The sequence below is a fragment of the Phyllobates terribilis genome, unplaced genomic scaffold (genome assembly GCF_046119375.1).
Source record: "Phyllobates terribilis strain yellow unplaced genomic scaffold, ASM4611937v1 Scaffold_311__1_contigs__length_2239622, whole genome shotgun sequence".
Taxonomy (NCBI): domain Eukaryota; kingdom Metazoa; phylum Chordata; class Amphibia; order Anura; family Dendrobatidae; genus Phyllobates; species Phyllobates terribilis.
Genome location: NW_027363071.1, coordinates 363,414 through 378,389, shown reverse-complemented (window position 1 = coordinate 378,389; position 14,976 = coordinate 363,414).

The window sequence follows — 14,976 nt, the reverse complement described above, 5'->3', positions numbered from 1 at the left end:
GTGGAACGCACGAGTTTTAGTTTCGACGCAGAGTAAAATCCTCCATGTAGATGAAGTCTGTAGGAACATCCTAGGTGACCTGGTGAAGGTACATTCTCTGGAGTATGAAAGACTGGGTGCCCGGAGGGCGGCCCGTCTCTGGAGGGGCTTTTCCTTCAGGGTGCCTTAGTCCGGTAGTACTCCTATATCCTGGTGGTGGGCTGATGTCTTTCCACCCTAGATTTTTGTTTTGTATTTCTGTCTCCTGAATAGAAGGTTTGCCGGCATCGAACTTGAGCCTTGGATGGTGAGTGTGTAGGTTGTGTTCTGTATATATTGTATATAATGTATAATAGGGGGTTTTAGTTAGGTTGGGTGGGGGATTTGGGGAAGTTCTTCATCAGCGGTGATAAGAGGACTGATCTGGCCTGGTCCAGGCCCCGCCTGGGGAAAAACTTTGGGGTCTGATCCTAGCTCAGAGTAATCCTGAACTTTGTGGCCAGAGCTGGATCAGGGGTGGCGGGATAGTTAGTGTAGGTGTGTGTTTTATATATATATTAAAAAATTACAAAAAAAATATTAAAAAAAAAATACAAAAAAAAAAAATATACAAAACAAAAAAAGGTTTAAAATTGTTCATGTCACTATTGTATATATTGTTATTTTTGGTTTTCTGTGGTGTGAATGAGGTGCGGTAAGGGTGTGACTGTAAGGTCAGGCAGTGGGACCAGTAGGTTAGTGTTAGTTTCCGGTTGTATATACGTTATATTAGGTTTAGTGTTTTGTGTTTCTAGCGTTTTATTGTATATAATCTTGTATATAGGACGGTGTTTTATGTGTATATAGGACAGTGTGAGCGTTGTGTGGGATTGTATATAGTAGTATGAATGAAGCTGGGCCGGAGGTTTTATAGGTTTTATAATATTTATTTCTTGTATATGTATATATTCCTGGGGGGATTTATTTTGTTTCTATTTTCTGTGATTTGTCGTCTTGTTTTGTTCATATGTTTGGTGTCCTGTAATGTATTATTGTTCTGTCATGTACTGTACTTATTCTATCAATAAAAAAAAGACCTGCAGTGTATATATACAGGACAGGAGAAGTGGTGCTGTGCAGTGTATATGCACAGGACAGGAGGAGTGGTGCTGTGCTGTGTATATATACAGGACAGGAGGAGTGGTGCTGTGCAGTGTATATATACAGGACAGGAGGAGTGGTGCTGTGCAGTGTATATATACAGGACAGGAGGAGTGGTGCTGTGCAGTGTATATATACAGGACAGGAGGAGTGGTACTGTGCAGTGTATATATACAGGACAGGAGGAGTGGTGCTGTGCAGTGTATATATACAGGACAGGAGGAGTGGTGCTGTGCAGTGTATATATACAGGACAGGAGGAGTGGTGCTGTGCACTGTATATATACAGGACAGGAGGAGTGGTACTGTGCAGTGTATATACAGGACAGGAGGAGTGGTGCTGTGCAGTGTATATATACAGGACAGGAGGAGTGGTACTGTGCACTGTATATATACAGGACAGGAGGAGTGGTACTGTGCAGTGTATATGTACAGGACAGGAGGAGTGGTACTGTGCAGTGTATATATACAGGACAGGAGGAGTGGTTCTGTGCAGTGTATATATACAGGACAGGAGAAGTGGTACTGTGCAGTGTATATATACAGGACAGGAGAAATGGTGCTGTGCAGTGTATATATACAGGACAGGAGAAGTGGTACTGTGCAGTGTATATATACAGGACAGGAGAAATGGTGCTGTGCAGTGTATATATACAGGACAGGAGGAGTGGTGCTGTGCAGTGTATATATACAGGACAGGAGAAGTGGTACTGTGCAGTGTATATATACATGACAGGAGGAGTGGTGCTGTGCAGTGTATATATACAGGACAGGAGGAGCGGTACTGTGCAGTGTATATGTACAGGACAGGAGGAGTGGTACTGTGCAGTGTATATATACAGGACAGGAGGAGTGGTGCTGTGCAGTGTATATATACAGGACAGGAGGAGTGGTGCTGTGCAGTGTATATATACAGGACAGGAGGAGTGGTACTGTGCATTGTATATATACAGGACATGAGAAGTGGTACTGTGCATTGTATATATACAGGACAGGAGAAGTGGTACTGTGCAGTATATATATACATGACAGGAGGAGTGGTGCTGTGCAGTGTATATATACAGGACAGGAGGAGCGGTACTGTGCAGTGTATATATAGAGGACAGGAGGAGTAGTACTGTGCAGTGTATATATACAGGACAGGAGGAGTGGTACTGTGCAGTGTATATATACAGGACAGGAGGAGTGGTGCTGTGCAGTGTATATATACAGGACAGGAGGAGCGGTACTGTGCAGTGTATATATAGAGGACAGGAGGAGTAGTACTGTGCAGTGTATATATACAGGACAGGAGGAGTGGTACTGTGCAGTGTATATATACAGGACAGGAGGAGTGGTGCTGTGCTGTGTATATATACAGGACAGGAGGAGTGGTACTGTGCAGTGTATATGTACAGGACAGGAAGAGTGGTACTGTGCAGTGTATATATACAGGACAGGAGGAGTGGTGCTGTGCAGTCTATATATACAGGACAGGAGGAGTGCTACTGTGCACTGTATATATACAGGACAGGAGGAGTGGTACTGTGCAGTGTATATATACAGGACAGGAGGAGTGGTACTGTGCAGTGTATATGTACAGGACAGGAGGAGTGGTACTGTGCAGTGTATATATACAGGACAGGAGAAGTAGTACTGTGCAGTGTATATATACAGGACAGGAGAAGTGGTACTGTGCAGTGTATATGTACAGGACAGGAGGAGTGGTACTGTGCAGTGTATATATACAGGACAGGAGGAGTGGTGCTGTGCAGTGTATATATACAGGACAGGAGGAGTGGTGCTGTGCAGTGTATATATACAGGACAGGATGAGTGGTGCTGTGCAGTGTATATATACAGGACAGGAGGAGTGGTGCTGTGCAGTGTATATATACAGGACAGGAGGAGTGGTGCTGTGCAGTGTATATATACAGGACAGGAGGAGTGGTACTGTGCAGTGTATATATACAGGACAGGAGGAGTGGTACTGTGCATTGTATATATACAGGACAGGATGAGTGGTACTGTGCATTGTATATATACATTTGTACCCTGCAGATGCCAGCCTCTATGACGACAATTCAGTTCCATAACAGAACATGAATCCGAAACATAACCACATGGGCTAATAAAGAAGAGTCCTCCATTTTTTTGACAATTAATCAGATTGTTGAGATATATATATTATTATATTATGCGTGTATGTATGTACACACACACGCAAACATAATAAGAGCAGATACTGAGAATGACACCATGTATACAGGGCAGGGGAAGTATACAAATCATACACAGCTCCACAATATATTCTACAATCAATTATATACCCAGCTCCACACTATATACTGTGCAAAAGAATATAGAGTCGAGCTGTTTATATACTATATATATTATATAGTGTAGGGATGTGCCTGTGTATATAGTGTGGATTCCAAACTATATACTACACTATGTACACAGCACCATACTATATAAACATCTCTACACTATACAGTACAGACCAAAAGTTTGGACACACCTCATTTAAAGATTTTTCTGTATTTTCATAACTATGAAAATTGTACATTCACACTGAAGGCATCAAAACTATGAACTAACACATGTGGAATTATATACTTAACAAAAAAGTGTGAAACAACTGAAAATATGTTTTATATTCTAGGTTCTTCAAAGTAGCCATCTTTTGCTTTGATGTCTGCTTTGCACACTCTTGGCATTCTCTTGATGAGCTTCAAGAGGAAGTCACCGGAAATGGTCTTCCAACAATCTTGAAGGAGTTCCCAGAGATGCTTAGCACTTGTTGGCCCTTTTGCCTTCACTCTGCAGTCCAGCTCACCCCAAACCATCTCGATTGGGTTCAGGTCTGGTGACTGTGGAGGCCAGGTCATCTGGCGTAGCACCCCATCACTCTCCTTCTTGGTCAAATAGCCCTTACACAGCCTGGAGGTGTGTTGGGGTCATTGCCCTGTTGAAAAATAAATGATGGTCCAACTAAACGCAAACCGGATGGAATAGCATGCCGCTGCAAGATGCTGTGGTAGCCATGCTGGTTCAGTATGCCTTCAATTTTGAATAAATCCCCAACAGTGTCACCAGCAAAGCACCCCCACACCATCACACCTCCTCCTCCATGCTTCACGGTGGGAACCAGGCATGTAGAGTCCATCCGTTCACCTTTTCTGCGTCGCACAAAGACACGGTGGTTGGAACCAAAGATCTCAAATTTGGACTCATCAGACCAAAGCACATATTTCCACTGGTCTAATGTCCATTCCTTGTGTTCTTTAGCCCAAACAAGTCTATTCTGCTTGTTGCCTGTCATTAGCAGTGGTTTCCTAAGCTATTTTACCATGAAGGCCTGCTGCACAAAGTCTCCTCTTAACAGTTGTTGAAGAGATGTGTCTGCTGCTAGAACTCTGTGTGGCATTGAACTGGTCTCTAATCTGAGCTGCTGTTAACCTGCGATTTCTGAGGCTGGTGACTCGGATAAACTTATCCTCAGAAGCAGAGGTGACCCTTGGTCTTCCTTTCCTGGGGCGGTCCTCATATGAACCAGTTTCTTTGTAGCGCTTGATGTTTTTTGCAACTGCACTTGGGGACACTTTCAAAGTTTTCCCAATTTTTCGGACTGACTGACCTTCATTTCTTAAAGTAATGATGGCCACTCGTTTTTCTTTACTTAGCTGCTTTTTTCTTGCCATAATACAAATTCTAACAGTCTATTCAGTAGGACTATCAGCTGTGTATCTGACTTGCCCCCTGGGCCGTGGGGCACTCGGATCCGGGCAATAGGGGGAACGATGGGAGTAGTAGTGGCAACCCGGTTCCATGGCTCAGGGTGGTCAGGCCAGTGGTAGTCCGTTATGTGTTGTTGATTATGTCCGACTACGCCACCCGTGGATTTGCGGTCATTAGGAACCGCCGCTGCAAGGCAGACCGCTGGGGCTGATGATGTGTGCAGCTGGGATGGTGTGACTCCCCACGGGAAGAGTGCGGCCCAGGGCAGTGTAGTGGATGGTGGGAGTGATGGTGGTGAGAGTCCCAGTACTGGTAGTGCTGGAGGCGCGAAGGAGCACACAGACAATAGGTTGCAGTCCAGGGTCTTTACTGAAACAGGTAAACTGACTCATAAACAGTCCCAGCTAGGAGGGGACCTGGATGTCTGAGAGCAACGGGGAAATTGGCCCTGGTCAGGGTGAGGGTGTAGGCCTACCGTGCTTTCTGCGCTCCTTCTGGCTATCTCCTCGTTATAGGGTAACAGCCCACGTTTCCGAGCTTTCCGTGTATTCTCACCTGTTTGGCCTGCGATGTGGGTTCCTTTCTGCTCCCAGCCTTGTACGGCTTTACTGGTCCCTTCGGTTGTGGCAGGGCCTCCAGGCTTCTTAGGCCAAGGAATATACAGTCCCTTGTGGACTGGTTATCTGCTGGAGGATGTAGAATCCTCCCAGCCTCAGACACCAAAGTCTGGTAAAGTAAGTCTTTTATCTGCCAAGACAGGCTCTCTTCGCCTCTTGTCTCTGGCTTGTGGCTCTCCTCCTGCCACACTTCCTCTTAGGTGCAATACAACTTTCTGTCCCTGCTCTGCTCTGGGACAAGTCTCAGTGCTGAGACAGGCCATCCAGTTCTCTCTAACCCTGCCCCCAGTAACAGCTTTTATAGGGGCAGCCTGCTCCCCCTACTGGCCTGAGACAGGAGGTACTGCATGCTAATGTTCCCCTGACTAAAGAACCTCCCCCTTGCTCTCAGACACAGCTTTAATTACACTTGTGGCATCCAGGCCAGGGTGACACATATCCACCAGACTTCTGCACAACACAACTGATGGTCCCAATCCCATTTATAAGGCAAGAAATCCCACTTATTAAACCTGACAGGGCACACCTGTGAAGTGAAAACCATTTCCGGTGACTACCTCTTGAAGCTCATCAAGAGAATGACAAGAGTGTGCAAAGCAGTCATCAAAGCAAAAGGTGGCTACTTTGAAGGACCTAGAATATAAGACATATTTTCAGTTGTTTCACACTTTTTTGTTAAGTATATAATTCCACATGTGTTAATTCATAGTTTTGATGTCTTCAGTGTGAATGTACAATTTTCATAGTCATGAAAATACAGAAAGATCTTTAAATGAGAAGGTGTGTCCAAACTTTTGGTCTGTACTGTATATACACAACTTTACATTATAATTAAGACCACATTATACTATATTATGAAACACACATCACAGGAGACACATATACATCACATAGGACACACAGCAACTGCTGAATATGTATCACAGATCCATAAACACATCAGTCAGCCCCGGAAGTTAGTAGTCAGCCCCCAGCCCCATAAGTAAGCCTCCAGCCCCATAAGTAATCCCCCAGCCCCAGAGGTCAGCCCCTAGCCCCATAAGTAAGCCCCCAGCCTCAGAGGTCAGCCCCCAGACCCATAAGTAATCCCCCAGCCCCAGAGGTCAGCCCCTAGCCCCATATGTAAGCCCCCAGCCCCAGAGGTCATCCCCCACCCCCCACCCCTGGGTACCAGAAACATGTTTTTTACTGGCTAAACAACAGCATACATCATCATGCCACTGTACTCACCCAGGTAGGAGCAGAGCTGCAGAGATCCGCTTCCTGATTCGGTACGGCACCGGGCTGCGCTGCACCAACAGCTGCAGCCGGTGTTGTAAAGGCGGGAGAGAGGATTGCGCTCTCCTCCCACAGAGAACGCTGATGTGTTCTTATATGTGACGCATGCAGCGGTTCAAATAGTGAACCCTGCGTGCAGGCGCAGAGCGCCCCAATCCCGGCTGTGCCTCCAGATTTAAGGGGCCAGCGGCCAGAAAAGCGGGTCGGTGGCCGGATCAGCAGGCCGGTGGCCGGATCAGCGGGCCCCGTGGCCTACTACAATGCACACATCCGTGGACCACTGGGAAAATGCCCGGTGCGCCAGATTAGCAATTCTGGCCTGCTGTAAACTATTAATATGGGCATATAGGTTATGGACTGCAGAGGAGAGTGATGCCTGTATGCCTCATATCTGATGCCTTGTTGCTGATAAATCATCTTTTATCACTTTATGTAAATGACCTCTTCCTGGCTCTGGGGACGACGCTGCCTGGAAGATAACTCTGCCTCCTTATCTCACATGAAGGGGAGTTCCCAGTGTGATGTGTGATGGCCGCTCTCTGCTCTCCTGATCTCACTGCAGAGCTGTGTGCGCTTATAACTGACACGTCTGCAGCTTCCTCTCAGCTTCCATCTCACAGGCAGACAGGGCTGCAATATAGGACAACAAATGTCACTACTTACACCAGACATGATGGGGAAATTCAAAGAACCATGATTAAACTACAGCAAAACATTTCATATCGATGTAATCATCCAGAATTATGATAGAAATAAATACCTTAAATGAAAACGGCAAAAACAATAATAACAATTATAAGAATCAATCACACTCTAAATGGAGATGCCCCTAAGTGAGGGACAAACCACTTAGTAAGGAGCAAGCATTGTTCAAAACGCTGGTTTCACTGTTCTCTTGACGTGTAATCAGGCTGCCAATCATTCCATAAATCAGTAAAACACTCATTCATTGGGGGAAATGATATTTTGTGCAAAACAAAAGATCATCATTCTCAGCTTGGCATCGTCCTGGAAAAACAGGTCTCACACTGCCGAGAACTATGATCGATCACTCAGTTTTCATCGTTTGCTTTGGTCTGCCTGCGTAAACTGCCACTGAAACAACCATTGATACTTAGTTTATTGATCAGCGGTCATATAGTGCCACTGGCCAGTTCATGTAAACGGACCTTTAGATTGCAGAAAAGCTACAATTGGCCCTGTGTGGGGCTTCTGTGTGTCAGACCCCAATCACTCTTACATTGATGACCTATTCTAAGGGCTTGAGCAGACAACCGTATTATCAGTCCTAGTGTGATCCAACAAAACATAGGATCGCACTTAGATCATTATTATTGTATAGGGCTGTGCAAATGTCAGATTTTTTTCTCAGACAGAGCTGGTCCGAGGAAAACAATTGCAGCATGTACTAGTTTGATCCAAAATTCGGAGCGCACTTGGCAATGCAAGTCTATGAGTCGAAGTAAAATATTGGACTGCACTCAGATTACATTTGAGTGCAGTCCGATTTTCATGGACTGACATAATGGAGAAGATGGAGAAATTTTGTTCTCCATCTTCTCATCCAACAGAATCGGAACACACTATGATCATGCTCTGATAAAACTCTAATTAGAGTTTTATCAGAGTGTGATTTGTCTAATCGACCCAATTCCCTTGGATGAGACATATATGCTTGTTTGACCCTAGCCTTAGGAAAGGTTATCTGTTTTACTACAGTGTAATACATTTAGGGATATAATGGTTATGTTATATAAATTGTTTCATTATTATTATTATTATTTCATAAGTCATCTGTTGATGGAGGAAATAATCATCCTTTGTTCGCATCACTTGTCTGTGCCTTTACTACTCTATACTTTCTATACTGTACCCACAGTTCAGATTGCCATTGCATTATGATAGACACATTCATAAATTCCAATACATCACATAATATAAACAAATTTGGTTCTTCTCACAACTATACCTAAGTGTGCAATGCATGTCTGCATTTCTGCTCATTTTGCAATGATTTTGCAATATTCCCCATCCTGGCCGCTTTCTTTAATATTGTCCCCCATCTTGACCACCATCCTGTAATAATGTCCCTCTGTGGCGCCCTGCTGTGCACTGGTGCCACAGAACCCAGAAGGGTGCATGGATGGACTTCTCCACAAGAGGCCCTCACACATTCACACACCTCCACCCTACCACCTCAGACCACCAGAGGGAGTCCTTCAGGGATATATAAAGGGAGGGTGGAGCCAGGCAGCTCAGTCTAGTTAGTGAGTCTCTCAGACACAGAGAGGGACAGAGCTCAGAGTTGAGCAGAGAGCGTGCTGACGCTCAGAGAGCAGCGAAGAGGCAGCAAGCTGGCTGCTGTGCTTAGCGAGCCAAGGCCTACAGCACGTGTGAAGGCCTAGTGAGGGCCCTGAGTGTGGCCGAAGGATAGAGGAGAAGGAAGAAGTAGCCAAGGGGGCAGAGGAGCTTACCAGGCTCACCCCGAGATATATACCGGACACCGGGTCCGCGCCTACAGGGACCCTCAATACCCAGTAGGAACCACCGGAACCCCTGGAGGACTACAGGTCCCAGGTTCACCAAATACTGATTGCAGTACCAGGGCTAGGAGTCACGGAGGCCCCAGCATCCAGGGAGAGTGATCTGCAAGAGTAGGCCCTACCACCAGGTCAGCAGGTGCAAAAGAGAGACAGCAACCAAGCTAGGCCTAGCTCCAGGCAGGTCAGAAGCTTAGCGAGTAAAGCCACGGATCAGGAGGCCCTATACCCGCTCACTAGGGAGAGTCCAAAAGTGCGCCCTTGTCCGGAGTACCCTGGACCGTGCCTGCAACATCACCAGTAAAGGTACAGAAGCTTACCCCCGTGTGAGTGTCCTTCTTTCCTCCGGGACCATCCTGCCGTCTCTCCCTGCACCACCATCCATTACACCTCACGCTGCCCTGGAGTTAGCTCTACCTGTGGAGAGCCACACCATCCCTGCTGCCGTAACACCAGCTCCAGAGGACGGCTCCAGAACTTTCCAAATCCCCTATACATATTCCCCCTTTTACTGACCACCCTGGGTCACGGACCGGGCCAGCCACCGTGATATCCCCCATACCGGCATCCATAGGCCCAGCACCTGGTACCCCAGGGCCCAGGGGGCGCGTCACCTCCACCTACACCTCTTCCTGGTATAATTTCCTAAATCCTTTGCCTCTTCCTATTACAACCCCTGGAAAAAATTATGGAATCACCAGGCTCGGAGGATGTTCATTCAGTTGTTTAATGTTGTTGAAAAAAAGCAGATCACAGACATGGCACAAAACTAAAGTCATTTCAAATGGCAACTTTAGGGCTTTAAGAAACACTAAAAGAAATCAAGATTAAAAATGTGGTACTCAGTAAGGGTAATTTTTTTCAGACCAAGCATAATTTTTGCCAGGGGTTGTATAATGTCCCCTGTCCTGTACTCTTTCTGGTAAAATGTCCTCCATCCTGAGCCCTTTCCAGTAATAATGTCCCCCATCCTGAGCCTCTTCCTGGTATAATGTCCCCTGTCCTTGACCCCTTATTGTAATAATGTTCCACATTCTGGTACCTTTGTGTAACAATGTCACCCATCCTGGTATAATGTCCCCCATCATGGGGGCTTCCTGGTGTAATGTCTCCTGTACTGGGCCCCTTACTGTAATATTGTACACCATCCTGACACCATCATGGACCCTTTCCTGTTATAATGTCCTCCATTGTATAACCATGTCCCAGAATTCCCAGCCCCTTCCTAGTATAATTTCTCCCATCCTGGACCCCTTCCTGGTATACTGTGCCCATTCCTGGTATAATGACCTCCATCTTGGTATAATAATCCCTATCCTTAACCCCTTCCTGGTGTAATGTCCCCCATCCTGGGCTCCTTGCTGGTATAATAACCCCCATCCTAGGCCCCTTCCTTGTATAATGTCCCCCATCCTGGGTCCACTGTTTAATTTTTTTTTACATAGCGTAAACTGACCAGCCTTGTGTGTTTGAAATCCTCAACATGTCAATTTTCTTGTGGACATTCAGAGTTTAAAGTCAGAATTGCATTGCATTGCATAAAATGCTGAAAATCCACAGGTAAAAATTAGAGATGAGTGAGCACTAAAATGCTCAGATGCTCGTTACTCGACCTAAACAATTTCTAATGCTTGGATGCTCATTTCAAGTAACGAGTATAATGAGCGTCAATGAGAAATCAAAGCATTTTTCCAGAAGACCCTACAAGGAGGTCTGGGGGGCACTGAAATTGATGAAATGGATGGTAAAAGTGCTGAATGGAAGGAGAACAGCATGGAGAAGACCCTGGAAGCATCTCTGACTCCCAGATCGCTACTGAGAACAAATTTCCATGTCTCAATGTTATAAAATTCTGTGAGGCATCCATGAGTTCAAAATCTCACTACACCCCTATATGAATTCCTTAGGTAGTGGAGTTTCCAATATGGGGTGACCTGGGGGTGGGGGTTCTGCTGTTTTGGCACCTCAGGGGCTAAACTAATGGAGCCCATAATCTATTCAAAAGGAATCTGCGTTCTAAAAGCCAAGTAGCGCTCCTTCCCATCTGATCCCTGCCGGGTGCTCAAACAGTAGTGTATATCCACATATAGAATGCTGCCACATGCGGGAGAAATTGCAGAACAAATTGTTGGGTCCAAATTTGGTGCTAAAACAGTGTTTTTGTAAAAAAAAAAAAAATTTGTTCTCACATCTAGATGTGTTATTCATTGAGGGGGCTAGTTTCCAAAATGCTGTCACTTGTGGGGGTTTCTGCTGTTTTTCATGTCAGGGGCTCTCCAAATGTGACATGGCATCCACTCTTGATTCAGTCTTTTTTGCGTTCAAAAAGTCAAAACGGTGCTCCTTCCCTTCCAAGCCTTGTTGTGTGCCCAAACAATAGTTTTCCCCCACATATGGGGAATCAACATGCTCAGTAGAAATTGCACAACAAATTTTGTGGTCCATTTTATCCTGTTACCCTTGTGAAAATAAAAAATTTGGGGCTATAGTAAAATTTTTATGAAAAAATTTTCATTTTTGCTTCCACATTGCTTTAGTTCCTGTGAAGCACCTGAAGGGTTAATAAACTTCTTGAATGCGGTTTTGAGGACTTGGAGGGGTGCAGGTTTTAGAATGGTGTCACTTTTGGGTATTTTCTGTCATATCGGCCTCCCAAAGTCACTTCAAATGTGATATGGTCCCTATAAAAATAGTTTTGTAAATTTTGTTGGAAAAATTAGAAATCACTGGTCAACATTTAAACCTTCTAACTTCCTAACAAAAAAAAAATATGTTTTAAAAATTGTGCTGTTGTAAAGTAAACATATGGGAAATGTTATTTATTAACTATTTTGTGTGACATAACTCTCTGGTTTAAAGGCATAGGAATTAAAAGTTTGAAAATTGCAAAATTTTCAAAATTTTCACCAAATTGTCGTATCAAAATTTTTTACCACTATCATGAAATACAGTATGTCACTAAAAACAGTCTCAGAATCAGCGGGATCCATTGAAGCATTCCAGAGTTATTACCACATGAAGTGACACTGGTCAGAATTCAAAAATTTGGCCTGGTCATTAATGTCCAAATTGTCTCAGTCACTAAGGGGTTAATAGACAATTTACATAGGAATACTGCGCTTCAGATACACTCTGAATGATCTGTATTAGACGATTGTTCATTGGCTGTCATTGTTCTCGGCAGCACAAGTCTTGTGCCAAGAATGATAATGTTGTGTGCATCCCAAAAGATCATTTCACCTGACGATTGAGCAGTTTGTTTATTCGGAGGATTTTTCGCAGCCGATTTAGGCCGGTTTCACATGTCCGTATATTTCGGTATAAACCGGTACCAGAGATATCCGTGTCTCATGTTTCCCTGTGTGTCACATGTGGCAACCATGTGCCACCCGTGAGCAGCATCAAGATCACACGGAACGGTGCCTGGGAATCACTGTACAGTTAGCACTGTTCCCATGCGCGGGGTGCTGAACACTGCCCTCATCATGGTTCCTACCGGTGCTGCGATCAGCACCAGCAGGAGACAATGATGAGGGTAGTAGTGTCTGCTCCCGCAGTGTTCACCTGTAAGAATAAGAATAAAATAATAAAATCCTTATACTCACATGTCCTATGTGTCCCTAGCTTTAATTCTCTGACCGCTGATGCTGAGGAGCCAGGGATAATGAGCCGCACCAGCGAGCGGGCCCCGGAGCTAAGCTCAGGAGCGGTGTCCTGTCACTCAGTGAGCCCAGCTCCGGGGCCATGTGTCTATAAATTCTTAGTGGGGTTTTTCCTAAAATTGTCAGCCGTTGGACTCACTGCATACCCTATAACTGTATAGCAGACTCTCTCCTTTCTAATGGGAACAAGTCGTACCTTGTTACTGTGGCCCTGCTCTGTGTGTCTTTAAATTCTTAGTGGGTTTTTTCCTAAAATTGTCAGCCATTGGACTCATTGCATACCCTATAACTGTATAGCAGACCCTCTCCTTTCTAATGGGAACATGTCGTACCTTGTTACTGTGGCCCTGCTCTATGTGTCTTTAAATTCTTAATGGGGTTTTTCCCAAATTTTGGCAGCCCTTGCAGTCACAGCATGGGCATTACCACTTATAGGAGACCCGATCCTTTATAATGGGAACACTTTTTTACTGAGACCCTCCTCTATGTCTCTTCAAAGGGGTATTGGGTTGCGTCCAAATTTCTGGCAGCCCTTGCAGTCACTGGATAAGCTATAACAGTATAGGAGACCCACTTGTTAATAATGGGAACAACAAAGCATAGCCGACTGATGGCTCTCTAACAATAGCTAGGGCCGACTGCTGGCCTTTTAAGAATAGTAAGGGCCATCTGATGTCCCTATAAAAATAGGCTTTATGACTTTCAGAGTCCCTCCATCATAAATAAAACAGGAAGTGTCTGATGATGTGTCACACACCACATTACCAGCTAAGGTTGTAAAATGTTAAAATGACATTTCCCGGTGAATGCATTTGTCTTAAAAAAATACATAAAAAAACAAAACAATAGGATCTTTCTTTAGTATAAAAAACAGCGTCACCAATTTAACAACAATGTAATCACATTGTTCAGCTCATGCACCTCCTCCTCCATCTCCGAAATGACCACATCAGTCACAAGCTGACAGCACTGCAGCACTGTCTTGGCCAAGCGGCAACAGGCTGTGCTGAAGATAACATGCTTAATACTTAATTGACAAACCGCCCAGCGCTGCAGAGTTGTTGAAAGCTGTAACACAGCAGTCTGATCTGTGGCTCTCACCGCTGAACATACAGCCAGGCATGGTCGTGTGTGTCAATGTCTGGAACCTGGTGACGGAGAAATGACACCCAGAATAGATATGGTTTCCCTCTATGCCAGACCTTTCGCCGAGCTAAATACAACTCTCAGCAAAAAAAGCTGTGGAGTGGCTCCATACCGTCCCTGGCCACATTCACCTGTCCACGTGTTTGTGGTTAGGCGGTCCTTCCCAGTAAGTGCACTAGGGAGGGCACTGGTAATGTTGTGGGACCCATGCTTGTGGAAGGCGGAGACGACACCGGGAGAAACAGTGGCGGCTGGGGACCGAGTATGGACACCCGGCCGCCGCAGGCATGAGGTTATGAAAAGCTTCCGCCTCCACGAGCCTAAAAGGCCACATTTCAAGTGCAAGCAGCTGTCAAAAATTTGGCAGTATAGTATTGCAGCCTGTGGGTGGGTGGCTGCCTGCATACTTGCGCTTGCATTCCAAGGAATGGGGTAGGGAAAACTGAATGCTGCACTGGGACAAGGACGTGGACGGTGATGTCTGCAACGACAGGTGCATGGCGGGAGGCATCTTCGCATGCGCCAAGAATCACTTATGATGGGCACACTTTTAGGCAGTGACCTGGGAGTCAGAAATGGTTCCAGAGGTCTTCCCCATGCTGGTCCCATGTCTTTTCAGCACTGTATGCATGTGTCTGATGATGTGTCACACACCACATGGCCAGATAAGGTTGTAAAATGTTAAAATGACATTTCCCAGTGTATGCATTTGTCTTTGCTGAAAGCAATGCAGAAGTGCAAAATCGCATCAAAAACTACGTGTGAACATAGCCCAAGGTGTGGAGGAGTATTTTTGGTTTTGGTTATTTATTTTGCCATATATACAAGTCATTACCCTGGAAAGGATGTTCCTTAATATATTTCCCAGGAAAATCCATTTTGGTTTTGTTTTTGTA